The following is a 24,775-nucleotide window of genomic DNA, read 5'->3' on the forward strand; positions in this document are numbered from 1 at the left end:
CCCATGCTCTGCTGGTTCCAAGCACCATAGTCACACTTCGAGCAAGCTGTTGGCTGGCAGAGGTGCCTGTGAACACAGGTGCGTGCGTGTGTGTGTGTGTGTGTGTGTGTGTGCGCGTACAAGCTGCTCTGCTCACCTTCCTGGCTTCCTCTCCAGTCCCTTTCTTCCTTCCTCTCAACTCCAAACTGCGTGTCTTCTACAGTGCAGCCCAGCCGTAGCTCTATCTTCTCTACCATTGCAGTTTTATCTAAAATCATCCTGTGACCAATGTGGTTTACACATTATATTTTTTGAAATACTGAACTAGATGAAGAACCACAGTCCCTAGGTGCCCAGGCTTCCCAGCAGATGGATTCCTTAGGTATGTTTCACAAACATGTGACTGACTTGTAGGCCACCTTCACTGAAATCATTGCAGTCGGCAATGAACACGTTCAAAGTTCTCTACGTGTGTTTGAACTTGTCACTTGTATTTTTCTGCATTCAGGACCCCAATTTCTGCCAACAGTTTCAGGTACTGACACCTGCAGGCTCGGGTTGAGGAGCAAACTGAGTTGACAAGTGGGAGCTCTGTTTCCACCCTCTTCTATGCTGGCCACCAGTGCGTTTCAGCTCAAACCGAGGCTCTAAATGGAGAAGCAGCTTGAAGCTGTGCTCTGCTGTTTAATTGTGCCATGTGGTCTTTGAAAGGCTTTCTCTTTTCTTTCTGTCTTTTTTTTTTTTTTGAAACAGTCAAGATGAAATTGGCTTCTGGTCAGCAACTCGTTTTCTTTTTCCCTCCTCTGAGGTAGAGTCGCCAAAAAGGAAGCTGTTTTGTTCCATTTTGTCGGCAAAGCTACGCGTAGCCAAATATGACTACAAATTATCTACATTGTTTTTATGAAGAAAAATATATTTATTTTCCTCGCTCTTGGAAACCGCATGCTGGGGCCAGGGAGCGGAGGCTGTCCCCTCGTTTCTGTCCCGCTCTTACCCTAATTGGAGAGATCTGAGCACACGAGAGGATGTATGTGGCTAAATTGGGGTATTATGAAAATAGTTCACAAAGCAAGTGGAAAGCTATATATAAAAATGATATTTACTTCTCATTTTAAATGAAGCCTAAGACAAAAGGCACATAGGTAAACACAGCTGCAACATTTTTAGGCTTATAATCAAATGCAAAAATAATATTGGAAAACTATGTTAATTATTGTAATTAAATTGTGAACAGTATTGACAGAGAAATATCTTTAAAACATATAAAATCAAATTGGAGCTGTTCAGATTTTGGAGGTTCGCCGTCACATATGATGTGCCTAGGTGGGAGCTCCATTTCACCGGCTCCCTTCTACTCCTCAGCAGGAGAGCAGGGAAAGGGGTGGGTGGACTGACGGGGACCAGAGAAGAGCTCCACACCTGTTCACTTCTTGGCTCTGATTTCAAGTTTTTGGGAAATAAGATTACTTGATCCAACTCCTGAGACTTGGTAGGGAATAGTGAACATAGCATAGAATTTGGGGTCACATTGATCTGTTTTTGAAGCACGGTTCAGTCATCTTGTACCAATGTGATTTTAGTCTCCACATCCCCATGAGGAAAGGGACTTGAGACTCTTAGAAATCCACATTCTACTTTGACATCACATTTGTCCTGTACAAAAGGAAATGGGCCACGTTTCCAACAGTTTTTCTAGCATTGTCGCATGGACATGACATTCTCATCCTTCATCCTACACGCCTTGGGGTTTAAGAAAGGGGAGGGCAAGCTTGGCTCAACCATGAAGGTCATCACATCCCCAAAGTCCAGAAGAGTGTCTCCGGCTCCCTTAATCTTTGTTCACTTTCCTCATGGACGTTTATGCTCAGGAAGACCTTTCACTCCAATAGAGGTTTTCAAGCCAGTGTTGGAGGCTTGTTCTGGTCTGCAATGCTTCCCCTTTAAGCATCTTCCTGGGTATAGGAGAAAACTGGTCATCAGCCACGAGGGCAATGGTGTCATCTCTGCTGCTTTCTTCATATCATCCAAGATAAAACTGCTTCTTCAGGCTTTCCAATCCACTTCACTCACAGCAAAGGTTGGTTGAGGAGACACACTGGAGTCTTACCCATCTGTTGCTTCATGGAAATGTTTGTACAAGGTCTGGGCTTTCTGCCGAGTCCCATTTCCATCATCGGTCTTGTGTTTCCTGTGCATAGTCTCACTCTACACATTAACCCCCTTTTCAGTTTTCACTTAAGTCTTATCTCTCACTTGATGAGCAATTTTTTCACTGGCTGGATCATTTACAACAGTTTCACAAATGTCTTTTTTTTCATTTCTGTAGGGAGAAATTGGTGAACTTGTTCATTCCTCAGATCTGAGCCATGGCTGAATTCATTTCTGCCTTTAATTTACTCATTTTCATATTCCGGCGAAGAATCCTGTGTCTCAGCTTGTCTCCCTTTTTCTTCATTTTCATCATCTGCACTCCTAGTTGGCTTTTTCTTAGGGGGTGGGGGCTGGACAATCATTTTACAGATAAACTAAATGTCTAATAAGTGAATATAAATGACTGCATATGACAGCAAGTAGAGAGGACTCGCGCCATGCAGAAATAGGTCTGCTGACCTATACATCAGCCTGGCTCAAGTCCAGTCCCCAGCCAGCCACAGCACACAGACTGACACTAGCCATGGCAAAATGTCACATATTTGTCTAAGGTCAGAGTGGCAGAGCCAGGTATATCTGTTCAACTTCAAACCCTCTACTCCATCCACAATACATTGCAAGTCACATAAGCCAATCAGCCTCAAGTAACTTACCTGTAAGATGCGAATCATAATAGTGATGCCTGTTTCACAGTGGTGTGAAGATTAAATGAAGTAATATTTGTGAACATGTTTGAAAAATTGTAAGTACTCTGCTATTAGCGTGTTTTCCGTCCTACCACAGAAACTCTATTCCAGAACAGCCCTAACATTCTGCCGCCAGCCAAGAAGAATCTGTGGTTGAAGAGCCAGAGCTGAGCCTATGTGGGGTAAGCGTAACGGGGGATATGCAAAAAATTTTGCAAATCTTTAGGAAATAAGTGCTTTCCCAATCAATAGAACAAAATATGGTGCATTGATGGTAGAAACGTGAAAAGGTTCAGCCACTGAAAGCAGTATGGTGGTTTCTCAAAAGTGTAAATAGGATTAGCATATGATCCAGCAATTCCACTCAAAAGAATTGTAAGCAGGGACTTGAACAGATATTTGTACACCCACGTTCCTAGAAGCACTATTCCCAATAGCCCAAAAGTGAGAACAACCCAAATGTCCACCGACAAGTGAATGGATAAACAAATGTGGTCTATCCACATAATGGGATATTATTCAGCCTAATAAAAGACTACAATTCTGATACGTGCTACAACTTGGAAGACCTTTGATGATATGATGCCACATGGAATAAGCCAGACACAAAGCATAAATACTACATGGTTCCACTAATATAAGGTACCTAGAATAGTCAACTTCATAGACAGAAAGTAGGTTGGTGGTCACCAGAGGCTGGAGGAGGGAACACGGGATGTGTTTGTGTAATAGGCGTAGAGTTCCAGTTTGGGAAGATGAAAAAGTTCTGGAGATGGATGGTGGGTGCTGTCCAACACTGTGAATGCACTTAATGCCAATAACCTGCTTGCTTAAAATGGTAAATTTTATGTAATGTCCATTTTTCCACAGTAGAAAAGAAAATGTAATAGTAACGGCATCTAAACCCAACAAATCAATATTAATGTCATGCTAAGCATCTTAAATGAGTAATCATGTGTGTTATAAATTAATTTCCTTTTATAACTTTTTCTTCCCAGACTATTTTAAATATCCTCTTTTTTGGGTAGTGTCCGTGAGATGTTTTGTACTCATCTGGCTTACTTTTGAAGTATTATAAACAGAGTAGGGGTCATTTCTTTTGCCTTTATCTGGTTCTCCTTTAAACTGCTCAATAAATTTTTGGTCTTATTTCTGGTCTTAAGAATTTTTTTTCCTTTTGCCTTCTGGGTTTTGCCATGATTCGCAATAAGCTAAGTTTGGTGGATTTGTGACATAGAAAACGGTTTGTATGTATTTTCCAGCCTTCTTCCAGTGTTTTCTAACTTTCTCCACATAAATTCATGTTACAGCATCTGCCATCAGCTTCCCACGGGTTAGTCCCAGATCTCCTTTCCTCCCAGTAACTCAGCCATGCAGTGTTGATGTTTAGATGGTCTCAGCCTCGTTCTGCCTTCTTTCTCGCTCTCAAGATTTCATTGCAAAATTCACCTTTCTTCTGTCGCTCACTCTATTTCTCTTTTCTATTGAGGCCACTTCTTTCTTTTTCTTTTCTTTCTTTCTTTTTTTTTTCAGTTACCCCCAATAGACACTCTAATATATAACAGCCAAAATTCTCCATTGATTAAGAAGCATCCACATTTTTTTTCTCATTAAGGACATGGATTCTAAGTGATGGTGAATTATAACAAGAGTAGGCATCTAATAAACATTTGTAATTGAGGCCAAAGTGCGTTAAGAAATAATGACAAGGTGTCACTCTGAGGTGTCATTAAAGAGGTCTTGCCCTCAAGCTCAGCCAGACCGGAACAGTAGTATATCTCAGTGGTTAAGGGCGTTCACTTTGGGACCAGTGACAGCTGGAATAGTATCCAGCCTTTGTCACCATCTAGCTGCATGAAACTGGGAAAGCTATTCAATGACACTAAATTGTAGTCTCATTCTGGGGATAATACCTGTTCTGAGGACTCAGTGAAATCAGGCATGCAAAGTACAGGTATAGATTGATTCCGTTTGTACATACTAACCACTACTCTGATGAGAACAGAATGGAAAACTACTGTTTGCTCTCTCGTATGTTATTATCAGATATATATAAGTGTATATCTCAGCCATATCGTCTCTATCCCTCCTGTGCAAAGTGTGTTGGTGAATCACTTAAACAAATGCATGACGGTTAGCCTCAAAATGTCGCTTCTAGAGCCTAAAGCTCTAAGTATGCAACTGGTGTTCTTTGAGCCCCTCACTCAAAAGAATGCAGAGTTGAGTGAAGGTACACGCAGTAAGATTATAGAGATAGTGGTTTTGTCGGGTTTCTGCCATGTCTGGGCCGACCCTTTCCCGACATAATCTTTCCTTGCAAAGCAGTGAGTACAGTGCCTACATGTGCATGGCTACTGTGTAGAAGGAAAAAGCACCTTCATTGGGTACCGAGGCTCCCTGAGGGATGGGAATGAAGCGGTGCAAAGACAGCTGGGGTCTTGCCTGCATCCCCTGAGGGGTAAGTGTCTGTCATCGCGTGGTTCTGATCACTCCAATCTTACAAAATGAGTCTGGGCTGGCATGAGGGAAAAAGACCCAAAGGCTGGTTCTCGCAGGGGGCTCAATGGGTGACGGATTTCAGTGTTTCAGCCACCACAACAGAGAGAATGTGAACCGGGGTTGGAGCGTGAGTTTCCTCCTCTGAGTCAGACGCATTTTCTCAGCTCCAGGAACATCTGCTATGGACCCCTCGTGGTTGCTAAGCAGACTTCAGTGAAGGTCTCAGCATTGTACGGAAGGACTTGAACTTGGGCAGCTGCAGTAAACCAAGGGCTTGATTTTTCTCCAGTTGCTGCCTTCCAACATGCTTTGAAGCATCACTCTTTTTCACTTTAACATTAATTTCTGGCTAGTTTCTATTATGAGCATCTCACTGGAAAAGTAAGTTTTACCTTAAGGTAGGTAAGAGTCCTGTCCACAGGACTCACACCTTCTCCCCACTCCCAGTTCAGGCCTGACCCCTGGCTCAGGGGCCTTCCATGCAGAAGAGACTGTGGACTGTTTAGTTGTTTCTCCTTCCACAGCTGAGGCTAGTGACGGGGAGGGAAACCTTGAGAAAACGTACACAAATCTTACTTGATTGGTTTTGTTATAATGTGACTACCACTGTTCTTCGAGGGAAGGATGTCCAAACGCTGGGCTTTTCCTCGGATGCAGATATATGGGGTCCTCAGTGGCCCTATGGAATGTGAGCCGGCATGCTTCGCAGGCAACGTGCATTGCTCTTCAGCTCACGTTCAGTGCCCTGCGTCCCATCACCCAGCCATGGGCCTCGCAGCCTCGGCACGCCAGGCACTCTCTTGGTCTTAGTTTCCTCGAAGTAGCTCAAGTTTGGCTACTTTCTTCAGCACTCACCTGGCCAGTGGAGCCCCAACTCACTGGCACCCCGCTGGGAATCCAGGTCACCTCATGCTGCCTTCTTCCCTGCCCTGTGGCTTCTCATTCCCAGGACTGCTTGGAATGAAGGGCAGAGTCTGCCCTGACAGCTGTGCTCTGTTATTCACCCCAACGTGGAAAAATCTAGCACCTCCGTCTTGAATGTAGGGGATTAATCACCTCTTCTCTCTTTGAGCACCAATAAGATATCTAAACTAGTAAAGTCAAATTCAATATCCTATTAACACGTATTTGTTAAATAAATCCACATAGTCTTTCTGTGAACACGGTGAATGGGTAAATGAAGAAATGAAGAAATCTGCATGGGTGGGAAAATTTCCTGTGTATGTATTCTGTTACCAACTAGATCAAAAGCTCGTGAATGGCGGAAAAAGCACTGCATCGTATATTTCTTTTAATCATAGAAAGACACACTGGCAGTGATTCATACCCAACTGAATTGCTCAAATATTCCAGTGGTCTATTGCTTGCCTTCCCATGTTGATTCAGTAATTATCAATATCTGGGAGGTATTTAGCAGCCTAGCAAAGCAGTAGGACTGACAGGAGAAATAAGTACGAGGAACAGGATGAGGTGGGGTATAAAGATACGCTTGGGGCTCTTGAAGAAGGTGGGAGGAGACGAGATCACTAACGAGTTAATCGCCGGCAGTGGTAACCACCTATAGGGCATCTTTCTTATCTCCTACGATACAGACCAGTTGCTAAACTGTAGTTACATAAACCTGAGCTGTAAGATATTAAATGTGTGAGTGTGAGCACACAGCAAACAAGTGACAGACAGGCTTCAGGTTCAGATCTGTTCCAAAAACCTCTTTTGCTCAGTCTGGAGGGAGTCAGGTGAGAGGGGCAAAGTGAACTTTTGCAGGCTCCTGGGTTAAATGGCTCTTCTGGATTTCTCCCTCACTGAACTAGTTTTCTTAGCGCTGTACCCAAAGGAAGTATGTCTCCCTGTGACCACTAGCTCCATGGCAACAAGGACCACACTTTTTTAGATCTCTGACCCCAGTATCTGGCGCAGGGCCTGCTGTCTTGCACATAGTAAGTTCCCTCTATATTGAAATAAATCAACAATATGTGATGAGGCAAACTCATACCCAGGGAAGAGGAGAAAATATAGAAACACCTTTAGAGTTTGAGCATCTAAAGACAGGTTTTAGGAAATACCTGTATTTTTTAGGTAAAAAAAATGAACTTTTACACCTATTCCTTTGTGAAATATGAGTATTCGTGTGCAAAAAAAAAAAAAAAATGAAGAAGAAGAAGAAGAAGAAGAAGGTAGGGGGAGAAAGAGAGAGTTTCATTTGAGGGAACAGAGGGTGACAAAAAAAATGTACACACGTTTTAAGAAAGGAAAAAAACTGTATTAAAATTGCAATACTCAATATATACCAATAACAAAAGATGAATACAAGTTATGTGTATACATTTTTTGGCACCCCCAGTAGTTTCCCTTTATAAAACAGGGACGAGCAGGTGGCAGCTGAATGGAACATTCTGGCAGTCTGCATTAGGAGAATGGTAACATGTGAATCGATGTTTAAAACATTCCCCTAAAAACGAACTCTCAAGATTAAAAAACGCAGTCTCAGAGAAATGCCCGAGACGCTGGGAAGGTATGAGCAAGGATGAACGATGACCTTCATCTTACTGAGATCTGTCATTGCCTAGTTGTTCCTGGCCTGGCTCATAAAGATCTCACGATGAACATAATCACCTATAAATACCAGAGTAGCAGGCTCTATCTTTTACAGCTTTCTGTTCTGTGTTTTATTTTCCTGGAGGGCCTGTCATTCTCTCACGCCGACCCTGAGACCAGGAGCTGCAGCAAATGCTGAGTCTGTGCTTGAAACGCATCTATGCTTGTTCACAGCGGTCCTCTCTACTCTCCACAACCAGTCCTGGCATTGGGTCAGGGCTTTGTGGGCATGCTGGTTTGGGTACAGAAAAACATATCGTTACTCTCAGGACTGACAAGGAGAACGTTGCCGGCTTACACTCCAGTGCAAAAGCCTCCACGATTGGGCTTTGTAGATACTCTGCAATCCCTGCTCTTCTGGTTCTCCAACTGCTTGGGGCTCAGTACCTTCCACCACCACCAGGGGCAGGATTCCTAGTGGCAACTGGATCAGCCATCTGCATATCTCCCGCTCCAGCCTGCCCTCTCCTAATTAGGCCTCTTAGGTAAAAATGCTAGAGCCCTCAAAATTCAAGACTTAGGGTTCCAAACTAGAATGCTGAGGAGGTCCCCTTCCAAATGCATCCGTCAGTCAGTAATACTCCCCCCTCACCCCACACCACTGTCGCCTACACAAGCTGTGCCTCCTCTGCCTCACTGACCTGCTCCTCAGGACTTCCATATACAGTTCTTTTCAGTGAGAGGCTCTGTTCATTTACGTTGCAACATGGCTTCTACAACGGTCACATGCAACTTATTTCATTTTTCGTTCATTGCAATCCCTCTCAACATCAGCATATGAGCCAGTGTACGAAACATATAATGACAATCTGAGAATTGCTCTTCGAATTTGATTTGCTCAAGCACAAAACACCATCTTTCATGACATAATTTGTTTGTTTTTCATTTTTCAGGATCACATTGAATCTCTTGGTCAACTTTTTAAAATATTGTTCACTGACCAAAACATTTATCAATTTTTATTCACTTCTTCAACGGTACATACAGGTCTCTGCAAATTTTTATTATTGTTTCTGAAGTCCCATGTGGAAGGGTTTTTTACTCTCAGTAAGAATAGCTTTTACATGAGAAAAAATATTGCACATGGGAAAATATGTCTGACTTGTGATTACTTGCGCCTGCAGTTTGCCATAAAAAGATGTGGCATTTAGACCTTTGATAATCTTTGTAATAGTAAATGGAACTATTATGTCTTTTTTTTATTAAGTAGATTTCATACTGGCATTTAAATTTTGTTTGCAATTTTGGGATCGGAAGTACTTATAGAAATGCATTCAAATATTCATGTAAGGTAAAACTAATGATGATATACAGTATGGAAGGCCATTGGCAGTTCTGCCATTCCTTTATCTTTTTCATCTAAATTTTCCTTAAATACAAATTTTGTTATCATTTCCTTGATACTAGTTGAGGAAATCATACATCTCTTATGCTTAGCTATTAGTATTTGCTAACTTATGTCTTACTTCCCACCATTTTTAATATTGAATGAACAATTGAATTCCACATAAAGAGCTTCAGAAGGACATTTTCCTCGTTTAGTAACGTCTACTGGTCAGAAAATTCACCATGGAATTTACACTTGCATTTTGACATTTTGGAGTTCAAATATACACAAAGAAAAAATGGATGACAGACTTCCTAAATCATTTTATGAGGCTACCATTACTCTAATACCAAAACCAGACAAAGACATTACAAGAAAAGTACAGACCAATATTTCTCACATGAACATATATGCAAAAATCCTCCACAAAATATTATCAAATTGAATCCAAAAATGCAGAAAAATAATTTTACACCACAACCAAGTGGGATTTCTTTCAGTTATACAAGTCTGGTTCCGTATTCAAAAATCACTGTAACCCATTATATCAGCAGGCTAAAAAAGAAAAATCACATGATCATATATATCAATAAATGCGGAAAAAATCATTTGATAAGTGTTTAAAACCCAACACACATTCATGGTAAAATTTCTCGGTAAACTAGAAGTAGGGGAGAACTTCCTGAATTTGATAAAGAATAGTTAAGAAAAAAACCTACAGTTAATATCACACTTAATGGTAAGAAACCTGAAGATTTCCCACTAATATCTGATACAAGGCAAGGATGTCCCCTCTCATCACTCCTTTTCAACATTGTACTGGGAATTCCTGCTAATGCAATAAGACAAGGAAAGGAAGTAAAAAGTATACAGATTAGGAAGAAAGCAAGAAACTATCTTTGTTTACAGATGACATGATTGCTTATATAGAAAATTAAAAACAAAACAAAACAAAAAAAAATGTCCTGGAATTAATAAGTAATTATAGCAAGGTGACAGGACAGAAGGTTAATATACAAAAGTCAAACACTTTCCTACATACTAGCAATAAATAAATAGAATTTGAAATTAAAAACATAATACCATTTACATTAACACTCCCAAAAGGGAAACAGTTAGGCATAAGTCTAACAAAACACATATAAGATTGATCTGAAGAAAACTACAAAAGTCTAATGAACAAAATCAAAGAACTAAATAAATGGAGAGACGTTTCATGTTCATGGATAGGAAGACTCAAAATTGTTAAGATGTCAGTTCTTTCCAACTTGATATATAGATTCAATGCAACCCCAATAAAAATCTCAGCAAGTTATCTTGTGAATATCAACAAACTGATTTTAAAGTTTAAATGGAAAGGCAAAAGACCAATAGCCAACACAGTATTGAAGAAGAAGAAAGTTGGAGGACTGATGCTACTTGACTTTAAGACATATAATAAAGCTACAGTAATCAAGACAATCTTGGGAGGGGGTGAAAGAATAGACAAATAAATCAATGCAACAGAATACAGAGCCCAGAAATAGGCCCACATAAATATAGTCAACTGATCTTTGACAAAGGAGCAAAAGCAATACAATGGAGCAAAGATAGTGTTTCTAACAAATAGTACTGGAATAATTGGACAACCACATGAAAAAAAAAATCTAGAATCTAGGTACAGATCTAACAACCTTCACAAATATTAGCTCAAAATGAATCACAGATAGAAATGTAAACTGAAAAATCATAAAATTCCTAGAAAATAACACAGGAATAAACCTAGATATCCTTGAATATAGTGATGGCTTTGAATATATACAACCAAAAGGTATGGTCCATGAAAAAAGCAATGCATACGTTGGACTTCATTGAAATTAAAATTTCTGTAATGTGAAAGACAATATCAAGAGAATGAAAAGATAAGCCATAAACTGGGAGAAAATATTTGCAAAAGACACATCTGAACTTAAGGGTAACCACTCAAAAAAATCCAGAACTGAAATATATACTGTAATAAAAGAAGAAACAGAGGGAAACATCATAGAATACCACCACACAGAAATAATAGACAACAACAAAAAGGCAAAGAAACAATGGAGACACAGCCTTACCAGAAAACTAAAGATAGAATGACAGGAAATCCTCACATATCAATAATCACCCTAAATGTAAATGGACTGAACTCACCAATCAAAAGGCACAGAATAGCAGATTGGATCAAAAAACTAAACCCAACCATATGCTGTCTCCAAGAGACACATCTCAGCTACAAGGACAAGCATAGACTCAAAGTGAAAGGGTGGAAATTGACACTCCAAGCAAATGGTACCCAGAGAAAATCAGGTGTAGCCATAATGATATCAGATGAAACAGACTTCTGGGTGAAAAAGGTAACAAGAGACAAAGATGGACATTTCATAATGGTAAAGGGGACTATACAACAAGAAGACATAACAGTCATCAATATTTATGCCCCCAATCAGGGAGCACCGAAATATACCAAGCAACTACTAACAGAACTAAAGGGAGAAATTGACCAAAACACAATTATACTAGGGGACTTAAATACATCATTGACAGCTATGGATAGATCATCCAAACAGAAAATAAATAACGAAATAGCAGCCCTAAATGACACATTAGATGAAATGGACATAATTGACATATATAGAGCACTTCATCCTAAAACATCAGACTATACATTCTTTTCTAGTGTACATGGAACATTCTCAAGGATAGACCATATATTGGGACATAAATTCAGCCTCAGCAAATTTAAGAAGATTGAAATCATACCAAGCATATTCTCTGATCACAAGTCTTTGATATTGGATATGAACTGCAAACAGAAAGCAGGAAAAAACACAAATACATGGAGATTAAACAACGTACTTTTAAAGAATGACCAGGTCAAAGCAAAAATTAGGGAGAGATCAAAAAATACATAGAAACAAATGACAATGAAAATACATCCTACCATAATTTGGGGGATGCAGTGAAAGCAGTTTTAAGAGGGAAATTTATATCATTACAGGCCTATCTCAAGAAACAAGAAAAATCCCAAATAAATAACCTCATGTTACACCTTAAAGAACTAGAAAAAGAAGAACAAGTGAAACCCAAGGTCAGCAGAAGAAAGGAAATAACAAAAATCAGAGCAGAACTAAATGAAATAGAGAACAAAAAGACAATAGAAAAAATTAATGTGACAAAGAGCTGGTTCTTTGAAAAGATTAACAAAATTGACAAACCCTTGGCTAGACTCACTAAGATAAAAAGAGAAGACACTAATTAACAAAATCAGAAATGAAAAGGGGGAAGTTATCACGGACACCACAGAAATACAAAGGATCATCCAAGAATACTATGAAGGACTATATGCCACCAAATTCAACAACCTAGAAGAAATGGACAAGTTCTTAGAAACATATAGCCTTCCAAGACTGAACCATGAAGAACTGGAAAATCTAAACAGACCGATCACCAGTAACGAAATTGAATCCGTCATCCAAAACTTTCCCAAAAGCAAAAATCCTGGACCAGAGGGCTTCACTAGTGAATTCTACCAAACCTTCAAAGAGGATCTAATACCAATCCTTCCAAAAAATTGCTCAAACTCTTCCAAAAAATTGAAGAAGAGACAGTACTCCCTAACTCATTTTATGAGGCCAACATTACCCTGATACCAAAACCTGGTAAGGACAACACAAAAAAGAAAACTAAGACCAATATCTCTGATGAATACAGATGCAAAAATCTTAAACAAAATTCTAACAAATCGAATACAACAATGCATTAAAAAGATTATTCATCACGACAAAGTGAGGTTCATCCCCGGGGCACCAGGATGGTTCAACATCCGCAAATCCATCAATGTGATACATCACATAAACAAGATAAAGGACAAAAATCATATGATTATATCAATTGATGCAGAAAAAGCATTTGACAAGATACAACATCAATTTATGATTAAAACACTTACTAAAATAGGTACAGAAGGAAAATACCTTAACATAATAAAGGTCATATATGACAAACCTTCAGCTAATCTCATAATTAATGGTGAAAAACTGAAGCCCTTTGCTCTACGTTCTGGAACACGACAGGACTGTCCCCTATCACCTCTGCTTTTCAACATAGTGTTGGAAGTCCTTGCCAGAGCAATCAGGCAAGAGAAAGAAATAAAAGGCATCCAAATTGGGACTGAAGAAGTTAGATTATCATTCTTTGAAGATGACATGATGTTATATATAGAAAACCCTAAAGACTCCACCAAAAATCTATTAGAAACAATCAACGAATACAGTAAAGTTGCTGGCTACAAAATCAACGTACAAAAGTCCATTGCATTCCTATATACTAACAATGAAATCTCAGAAAAAGAAATACAAAAAACAATTCCTTTTGCAATTGCAGCAAAAAGAATAAAATACCTAGGAATAAACTTAACCAAGGATGTGAAAGACCTATATGCTGAAAACTATAAGACATTTTTGAAAGAAATTGAAGAAGACACAAAGAAATGGAAAGACATTCCGTGCTCATGGATTGGAAGAATCAACATAGTTAAAATGGCCATATTACCCAAAGCAATATACAGATTTAATGCAATCCCCATCAAAATCCCAATGGCATTTTTTAAAGAAATAGAAAAGAAATCATCAGATTTGTTTGGAACCACAAAAGACCCCGAATAGCCAAAGCAATCTTAAGAAAAAAGAACAATAATGGAGGTATCACACTCCCTGACTTTAGCTTGTACTACAGGGCTACAATAATCAAAACAGCATGGTATTGGCAGAAAAACAGACACATAGACCAATGGATTAGAATTGAGAACCCAGTAATAAAACCACATAAATATGGACAGATAATTTTTGACAAAGAAGCAAAAAACATACAGTGGAGGAAAGACAGCCTCTTCAATAAATGGTGTTGGGATTATTGGAAAGCCACGTGCAAAGGAATGAAACTGGACTGCTATCTGTCACCATGTACCAAAATTAATTCAAAATGGAGCAAAGACTTAAGCATAAGACCTGAAACAATAAATTGCATAGAAGAAAACATAGGTACTTAACTTATGGACCTTGGGTTCAAAGAGCATTTTATGAATTTGACTCCAAAGGCAAGGGAAGTAAAAGCTAAAATAAACAAATGAGACTATATAAAACTTAAAAGCTGCTGCACAGCAAAAGAAATAATCGATAAAATAAAGAGGCAACCAACTGAATGGGAGAAGATTTTTGTAAACAATGCCTCCAATAAGGGGGTAATACCCAAAATATATAAGGAACTCATGCAACTCAACAACAAAAAAACAAACAACCCAATTGAAAAATGGGCAGATGACCTGAAGAGACATTTCTCCAAAGAGGACATACAAATGGCAAATAGACATATGAAAAAATGCTCAACATCACTAATCATCAGAGAAATGCAAATAAAAACCACAATGAGATATCACCTCACCCCAGTCAGAATGGCTATCATCAACAAGACAAATAGTAACAAGTGTTGGAGAGGCTGTGGAGAAAAAGGAACCCTCATACACTGTTGGTGGGAATGCAGACTGGTGCAGCCGTTATGGAAGGCAGTGTGGAGGTTCCTCAAAAAAATTATGAATAGAATTACCAAATGACCCAGCAATCCCTCTCCTGGGTATCTACCCAAAAAATCTGAAAACATTTACACATAAAGACACGTGTGCTCCAATGTTCATTGCAGCTTTGTTTACGGCAGCCAAGACATGGAAACAACCAAAATGTCCTTTGATAGATGAATGGATAAAGAAGTTGTGGTATATATACACAATGGAATACTATTCAGCGGTAAGAAAAGATGATATAGGAACATTTGTGACAACATGGATGGATCTTGAGAATATAATGCTATGTGAAATAAGTCAGACTGAAAAAGCAAAGAACCATATGATTTCACTGATATGTAGTATATAAACCAAAAACAACAAAAGAACAAGACAAACAAATGAGAAACAAAAATTCACAGACAGACAATAGTTTAGTGGTTACCAGAGGGTAAGGGGTGTGGGGGGTGGGAGATGAGGGTAAGGGGGATCAAATATATGGTGATGGAAGGAGAACTGACTCTGGGTGGTGAACACACAATGGGATTTATAGATGTGTAATATGGAATTGTACACCTGACATCTATGTAATTTTACTAACGATTATTACCCCAATAAATTTAAAAAAAAAGTCACATCTGATAAAGGACTGTTATCCAAAACATACAGTGAGCTCTTAAAACCCAGCAATAAGATAACAACCAACCTAATTTAAAAATGCTCCACATCATATGTCATTAGGGAAATGCAAATTAAACAACAGTGAGATACCACTACACGCCTATTAGAATGGGCAAAATCTGTAGCACTGACACCACCAAATGCTGGTGAGGCTGTGCAGCGACAGGAACTCTCACTCATTTTTGGTGGGAAGGCAAAACGGTGCAGCCACTTTGGAAGACAGCCTGATGGTTTCTTACAAAACTAAACACTCTTCCCGTATGATCTAGTAGTCGTACCCTTTGGTATTTACTGAAAGGAGTTGAAAACTTAAGTCCACACAAAAATCTTCACACAGATGTTTATAGCAGCTCTATTCATAACTGCCAAAACCTGAGAGCAAACAAGTTGTCCTTCAGTGGGTGAAGGGATAAATCAACTGTGGTCCATCCAGACAATGAAATATAATTTACTTTAAACGTAATGAGTTATCAAGCCAAGAAGAAAACATGAAGGAACCTTAAATGTATGTTATTAAGTGAAAGAAACCAATCTGAAAAGGCTGCGTACTGAATGATTCCCAGTATATGACACTCTGGAAAAAGCAAAACTATGGAAACAATAAAAAAGATCAGTGGCTGCCGGGGGTTAAGGGGTGGAACAGAGATGACTCGGCAGAGAGCGGGGGATTTTTAGGGCAGAGGAAGGACTCTGTATGGGATACATGGCATTATATGTTTGTCCAACCCATAGCATATAGAGCACCACAAATGAACCCTAATGTAAACTATGGACCTTGGGTAATTATGATACGTCAATATAAGTCCCTCAATGATAAGAAATGCACCCTCTGCTGAGGCATGCTGATAATGGGGTGGCTGTGCATGTGGGGGGCAGGGAGATACAGGAAATCTCTGTAGCTTCCACTCAACTTTGCTGTGAACCTAAAACTGCCCCCAAAAATGCTCTTAATAATAAAAAAAAGATAATCACCACCACAACAGAAATTGAAAAGATTGAATTTGGGTGTATCAGTGCCACATCAGTCCATCTGTCACTCACAAGTCTGAACTCATAACCAACCGTAAACAGGAGTTAAATGACTAACCATAAATTAAACTCTGTATCTGATGTGAAATCAGTGCTTTGCCACTTCGCTTGCAAGAAAGAGTTGTGCAACTTCCCCAAACAAAGTCAGAGCTGGTCTCATAGGAGGTGTGGGGAAGCCCGGCCTGCAAGCGTTGGTGGACTTTGAAAAGTGAAAGCGCTTAGACATTGAGAAGTTTCAATTGTGCCACTGTGGTCACTGGACGAAGGCTGACTTTCAGAAGCAAAGTCACTGGAGTGAAGCATTTGCTGATTGGCTGTTGTCTGCAACTGTAGGGCTGTCCTTGATGGTTGACTTTCTGAAGCTTGAGGTTATCATTGGTTAGCTAATTTTTAGAAGCATGACCCACCATAGGAGTAAGACAGTTACAGATTGGCTGATTTTCAGAGCACGTGTAGTGATGTGAGCTTATCTCAAATTAACAGTTTACTTGCTCAAAACTTGGGACTTAGGCCAAAAACCCCTTTTCCTTTCTTGGATATGAATAAAAAAGTATTTTTAATTCTTCTCAGTCCCCTCCTTTGGTTTTTCCTCAGCCAAGCCACATAGGTTGTCCAGAACCTTGTGTTAGACGTATGGTTGTCAGCTATTGTTGCCATTTACCTGCTCCAAGCCCCAGTTACTGTGGTGGTAAATTAACGCTGACTGCCAATTTTTGTAATTCATTGATAAAAGCTGAATATGGGACACCCAGGACTGCCTGACAAAGTCAATATGCATACAATGCAGGACAAAACCATTGAATACAGGGCACACCTTGTAGAGGCAGATGTCTTTCAAGCCTACAGGAAGGCATCTACTACAGGAGGGCATTGTGTCCATATAGTCCTTATTTCAACATGAACAGTCATAAGTATAATCAGCTCAAATGTTGTGATCACTTCTGATTATTTAATACAGAAAGTCGAGGCAGCTCTGTGTCCACATCTATCTATTACTTCAGTCTATTCAGCAGTTGCCATGCCTCTAGTTACTTGGAACTTAATGTTTTCACACTTCATGTTTCTCCTGAAGCACATGTATTTGAGTGGAAGAATTCCAGCATGAAAATCTCCCAAATGACACTCAACAAGCTCACATTTGAAGCGCAGAAATACAGACACTGGAATATCTGTAAGTTCCCTTTGCATGGTCTAGTCTTCTAAGGCCTGAGGAATGTCCAAAGATTTCATTTCATCCAAAAACATCCAAACACCGGGGGAGACAGACCATTTGGTTCACTACATCTCATTGTTTTTGCAATCTATTTGCAATCTAATTGTTTATTTAATGACCTCCCTCTTTTTGCCTTAACTATCTTGCCTGGTAAGCTATTCCACACATTTATGATTCTCTGTGTGGAAAAAAAGAAACACTTCCTGACATCTGTTCTGAATTTGTTTTTCTTTAATTTTCATTTATACCCTCTTGTTCTATCATCTGTGTTGGGCTCAAAATAGGAAACCATGTTGACATTTTCCAAACCATTTAAATTTTATGTTCTTTAATTAAAACCCCCCTCTTAACTAGACAGACATCTAACCTGGTGGGTAGATACCGTGATACTACATCCTAATGAAAACAATTTTTTTTTTTTTAATTTCCCTCCATCTCACAGAAAACAAACAAACAAACAAAAAAGTTATGGTATTTTTGTGTTATCCAAAATCAAAGAAAAGATTCAGACACTTTTATTTTCTCCCCAAATCAAGAACTAACTAAACTTGACTGAAACTGAGTTCAAAATAGCAATCTGTAGCTTCAGGGCCCAGCAAGCTGGCGCCATAGGGCTGCTTTTTATAAGCTTTTTTTTCTGGGCAATAGTATTTGTGTTGGTCAGAAACCCTGGCTACACAGACCAACTCCAAATTTCTCAGCTCATATATCCTCTTCCCAACCTTGGAAGCTAATATAAGCTCCTCTGCTCTGGACCACTGCATAAACTACATAAATAAAAACGATCATATTTTTCTATGACACATTGAGGCCCTATCAAACTCAAGTAGGAAACAAGTAAAAGGTTTTCTTGGGGTGAGGTTTGAGTTGTGTTGGAACTAGTGTGTTCAAGAGTAAATTATTTAAAGCCAGACATGAACCCACTCTGTTTAATGTCTGCATACCCTCCCACAGTATCTAGAAGCCTGCTTTGCAAATAACTGAGGTTTGTTAGTTCTTCTTATCTTTTATTTTTAGATGGGTATATACAAGGTCTGACAATTAGTTCATGAACTTGTTGCACCGATGTTGCTAACCTTTTTTGATATCAGAGGGATTATTGATTACGAATTTGTACCAACTGGACAAACAGTTAACCAAGTTTACTATTTGGAAGTGCTGAAAAGGCTGTGTGAAAAGGTTAGACAACCTGAACTTTTCACCAACAATTCATGGCTCTTGCATCACGACAATGCACCAGCTCACACAGCACTGCCTGTGAGGGAGTTTTTAGCCAGTAAACAAATGACTGTATTGGAACACCCTCCCTACTCACCTGATCTGGCCCCCAATGATTTCTTTCTTTACCCGAAGATAAAGGAAATATTGAAAGGAAGACATTTTGATGACATTCAGGACATCAAGGGTAATACAATGACAGCTCCGATGGCCATTCCAGAAAAAGGGTTTCAAAATTGCTTTGAAGGGTGGACTAGGTGCTGGTGCCAGTGCATAGCTCCCCAAGGTCCCAAGGGGAGTACTTCAAAAGTGACTGCAGTGATATTCAGCAATGAGGTATGTAGCACGGTTTTTAGGATGAATTTGTGAACTTAATTGTCAGACCTTCGTATACCTTTTAAATAATAAAGAGTGGCCTCAGAATAGCTCAGAAAAAAAATTTCAGGAATTTAATCAACATATATTTGTTTATAAGTACAGTGCTTGGAAGTAGACAAGCAGCAGCAAACAAAGCAGGTCTGGTACCTGCCTTCATGGAAACTTACATCTAGTATGGAGATAGACTAGTGTGGATGAAACCAATAATTGCATACTTAGAAATTGCAGTAAACTCTGAGGAAAAAATTGGGGTTTAATGAGAGATTAATTAGGAAGGACAGGCTTTAGATTGGGTCATCCTGTAAGGCTGCACTGAGTCAGTGACCCTTGTAGTGAGATCTGAAAGACAGGAGTGAAAGGAACAGTGTTCCAGGAGAATGGAACAGCATGTGTCATGAACAGTCTTTTGCAAGGCATTGCCCACCCCACCCCTCTGGACAATGGGAGGAGAAGGCGGGAACCACACTATCTCCCATCATCCCTTTTCCTGTGTGGTCCAGGATAGAGTTTGCCCACAAGAGAAACCCACATGGACCTGGAACCAGAAGGAGAACTGTCCGGAGGTGGTCACCCTGGATCTGGGAGTGGAGGCGGATTTACAGAGGCTTCTCTGCAGATGTTTGGGACACAGCAGCCTGGCTGCTACAGACCCAAGCAGTTGGCAAGAGCTTTCTCTGGCACTTCTGAGCATCACGGCATTTTCGGCGAGACTTTGGGAACTACTGCCTTCGATGTTTTAGGCTGAGGTCTCAGGGTCTGTTCCCATCTTTCAGCTGCAGCTTTCCTGATCTTTCCTCCCAGAGTTCTCCCAGGGTTCCTGTAAGCCCTAGTACCATTTGTTCCTAGAATATTTACAGTGGCTCGATATTCCTATTCAAACCCACGCTGATAGGACGAGAGAAGGTCTTAAGGGAGGAAAGCCCTCAGCATGGTCAAAGAAGTGAACGACGATGAAAAGCAAAACAATTTGCCTTTGGAAAACATCCGGAGAACATCTGTATTATATCAGATCTTCTAGCACTGGGAGGTTTGGAGTTGTGTGCACACATTTTCTTCTTCCACAAGCTTTTACTTGAATCAAACAATAAAGATTCAACACGCCTAAAAAGTTCAGATACTGTTGGCCTTTCTCTGACCTTTCTAAAGAGAGTGAGAAGTTACGTATAAACATAAAGTTGCTTTTGCACTCCTCTGTTGGGACCGTGATGGCCCTGGAATGGGCTCGGACACACCCTGGGAAGAGTGACAACTACTCCACTATCCCCAGAGCTCTTCCCCAGCAGTACAGTGATTGTTTAGAAATTACAAATTAGCTTTCCATTAAAATACATATAATTATGTGATTACATACGGGGAAATAATGTCCTGCAAAATATTTCCAGTCTATGAATCCTGAGCAACTCAGCTAGTTTAACATAAAAAATGGGTTCTCCTCTCTAGGATGGACTAGGACTATAGATTAGAGGATACGTGTTTGCTCTTCGCCACCTATAAGTCTTAGTCTTTTCCAATAAGACTGAGTGTGCAAAGGTGCCCGAGCTGAGGGGGGTGAGACAGAACAGCTGACGATTCCATCCCTCAGGGGAACTGAGCTGGGACTTTGCTCAATAATGAGTCCAGCTCTGATCCTGTGGCTCCCAAAGGAGGAATCATGAGACACGGACTTCTATTTTTACACTTAAGGTATAATGTACACACAGTAACATCTACCCTTTCAGTGTAGAGTTTGCAAGTCTGAAAAAGGCAGCAAGAGAGAGAGAGAGAGAGAGAGAGAGAGAGAGAGAGAGATCATCATGCCTGTCCCACCTCCCACCCCCATAAAAAACAAGAGCATTTAACTGGCTGATTTGAAACCTATAAGCCCAGAGCCTTCGTTGGAAGAAGGTCTGAGGCACCTTGCTCATAGCATCCAGCACTGTCTCTGGAGGGTCTCAAAGAAGGAACAGAACAACATTTAGAACTCAAAGAGTGAGTCTGCCCATCCCTGGACTCAGACAGCCTGGCTGAAAGCCTGATTCTGTCAGCTTGCTCAGTGAATTCTTGTGAACATCCACGAGTGTTTCTAACGCGCAGTTTTGTCTTCTGAAAAGAGTGGGCACGATACTGGCTAACACTCAGTGTAAGTGAGAGCAATGGATGCCGCACTGCACACCGGGCAGAGTGGAGTCTTTCACATGCAGAAGACGCCCAGGAAGGCCACCTCTGGGTCCTCTCAGGTGACCCCTGGCTACAGGGTGGACTGAATGCTCCTTTATCCACTGAAGTGTTCCTAGTGCCCCTGGCTGTAGAGAAAAGAGAGCGAAGGAGAGAATTCCATCGCACAGGCGTAGAAACCCCAGGAAGAAGGAACGAAAGCCAGCACGCACCTTCAGCCCTGCCCTCCTGCACTGCTTACCCGGCTACTTAAAAGCCTGTAAGGTGACTTTGTCCTTTTCATCGTTTTCTCTCATTTCAATCTTGGGGGCTTTATTCTCCTCTCGCATTTGGTTTTCTTGGTATAATTACCTACTCTCTCTGAACTGCTTGTCCTTTCAAAGTGCTTACTTTGTGCTGTCGCAGAAGTACACATTTTTGGCCAAAGTGATGGAATTTGCAGCCAAATGAAAAAGAATATGTGCAATTAATGAAAAAAAGGCAATGGACTATAATTTACAGATTATTTGGCAGAGGCAAAACGAGGGAGACATGGCCCACTTTGTTCCCAGCCCTGATTCCTGTAAAGTCTTCTTTCAATTTTATGCAAATAGTGTATCCGAGAAAGGAAAACTGTGGATTATAAGTGTGGGAGCATTTCAAGACGCCCTTTCACTCTGAGGGACAAATATTGGATGGTCTGCAATAAGATCTCGGCCATGCCTATTTCATACCCCCAAATGGTGCCATATTGAACTAATTCCTCCATAATCGCTCTGTCACAAACATAATTTTCCATGTAATTAAAAAGATTTACACAGTATCTTCAAAGATGTTACACAAACTAAACAAGGAATTTGATATTAGGGTAAACTTTCAAGGAATTTGGAGTTTGGGGCCAGTCGACCCCCACCGGGTTCGCCAGAAGAAAGATATGCAAGCTCTTCCAGCCCCTCTGAAAACGTGTCCGCCTGTGCAAAACTGAACGTGGCTTGCTGTGCTCTGCTCCCAGGGAACGAGTTACTGAGAAAAAGAAACCAGATATCCTATGGAATGAAGGAAAGAGCAAAGATTTTTGTGATGGTTAATTTTATGCGTCAACTGGAGTGGGGTGAGGGATCCCCAGATAGCTGGTAAAACATGATTTCTCGGTGTGTCCGTGATGGCGTCTCGGGAATAAATTAGCATTTGAATCAATAGACTGAGTAAAGAAGCTCAGGCTGGCGTCACACACTCCATGAAGGGCACAGGCAGAACAGAAGGGAGAAGGAAGAGAGAATTTGTTCTCTGCTTGAGCTGGGGCATCCATGTTCTCCTAACGTCAGACATGGGTGCTCCTTGTTCCTAGGCTTTTGGGCTCTGACCAGGACTCACACCATACATGGTGCCCCCGGATTCTCAGGCCTGACGAGGACTGAATGACACCCCCGGCTCTCCCGGGTCTCCAGCTTGCAGACAGCAGACGGTGGGACTTCTCCACCTCCGTAAGGGCTTGAGCCAGTTCCTGCTATACGGAGAGCAGGAGCCTGAACTTCCTGCTCTGTACCAGGGGCCTAGGAGACGCCCATCCAACCTTCCTCGTCCTGCACAGGCAGGTCACCCAGCTCCGGAGATGCTCACGTGTTACTCTTCGCACATTGGGAAGCCATCAAAGGCTTACGCAGAGGAGTCAGACTTCCTCACGACATGTTCAAAGCCCTCTGGAACCATGAGGGCTTTTCAGTTACAAATGAAAGGAACCAGTTCTGGCTAAAGGGAGTCAAGGAATCTTAGGCGACCAAATCTCTGAACAGCAGCAGCCCTCCAGGCTGGGCAGCGAAGCCGTCTGGGATCTGCGTGGCGGAGGAAATGGATCAGCTCCCACCACCTTGCTCTGGATTCCCGTTCCAAGGCAGCTCTGACTGTCTGGCTTAAATCAGCCAGAGGGGAGAGGGAGGGGCCCTCATTCACAGCCCCACTATGGCTGCTGCCAGTGGAGGGGGACACTCCTCAAGGGACAGTGGCGGTGTCACTGCCAAATCAGGAGTTTTGATCCTTGGAAGGTCAAAACCATCAGCACTGACCGCCATCGGGTTTACCGACCTAGGGATCATGGGACAGAGAAGCAAGAGTGGAGAAGTGATGGGTTGGAAGGCTGCGTCAGGGCTCTAGGCAGGAGCGAAAAGGGCCTGGACATGGGGCAGACCTGAAACACAGTTCAGAAGTAGAACCAGTGGGCCTTGCCAATGGGCTCTCGTGGGGGTTAGAAAGGGAAAGAATGAAGTCTGATGCCACGTTTCTGGCTGACGATGGCAATCAATGGACTTAGCTGTCTGTGATTCGTCTTAATTCCATCGCTAGCACTGCCTTTAATAAAGGAAAGAATGTGTGCATATGGCATATTACATTTTGAGCTTAATATATTCATATATGGAACACAGATATGCAGTATGCATATGGGCCACAGCATCTGCAAATCTATTTTAATAAACACTGTTATTAAGCTTAAAAGCAAGCTTTTTTTTTTTTAATTTGATGAACGTATTTAAATTATTTCTTGACTCAATGGGGCACTTTTTAACTTTTAAATATTTTGAAGTGGTTTTTTTCTTTCCTTTTTGTTTTCTGTTTTTTATATGGAGCCCTGATCCACATCTGGCTGGCCTTTTTTCCCTCATGAAACAGCCCACCCCAACCCGTGTACAACAACAGAGTTCAACACAGAGCTGAGGGAATAGCAATGACGGGAGGGAGGAAAGTGCACGATTTATTTCAAGACCGAAAATATCATCTCAGATTCTAGGATATTGGTTCACTCCTCCTCGAGACTATTCGAATGAGAGTTTCAAAAGTTCAGAGACTATTTTGGTTCAAAGCCTGAAGTTCTTCGAAATAACAGCAAGCAGCTGCTTCTCTCTGTTCCCCTGTTTCCAGCTATAAATACAGGGGCCTTGTAACAATGTTTGACTCAGCCACCGAGGGTCTGAGACTTATTGTCTTTTTCATTTTCCCCCCACACTTACATTTCTCTATAAAGCGGAAATGGAGAACGAATCGGCCCGGTGAAAATCAAGTTTCATTTCTGCACAGATGAACTTATCAGCTTCATTGCTCTGGTTATGGGGGCTCAGATTCCTATTGAAATAGAAAAGTAAACCCTCTATACCTCACCACGAAGACTCTGGGTTAATCTCTCGGTTGCTGCTGAAGGTTACTTAGAAATTAGTGTGGTACTGGAAACAGCAAGGGATTGGGATTTGTGGTACCTGATTGGGATGCGGACAGCAAGGTATCTGTGGCACCTGAATCTGACGCTGGCGCTGACATTTACCAGC

The sequence above is a fragment of the Rhinolophus sinicus genome, linkage group LG05, assembly GCF_036562045.2.
Source record: "Rhinolophus sinicus isolate RSC01 linkage group LG05, ASM3656204v1, whole genome shotgun sequence".
Taxonomy (NCBI): domain Eukaryota; kingdom Metazoa; phylum Chordata; class Mammalia; order Chiroptera; family Rhinolophidae; genus Rhinolophus; species Rhinolophus sinicus.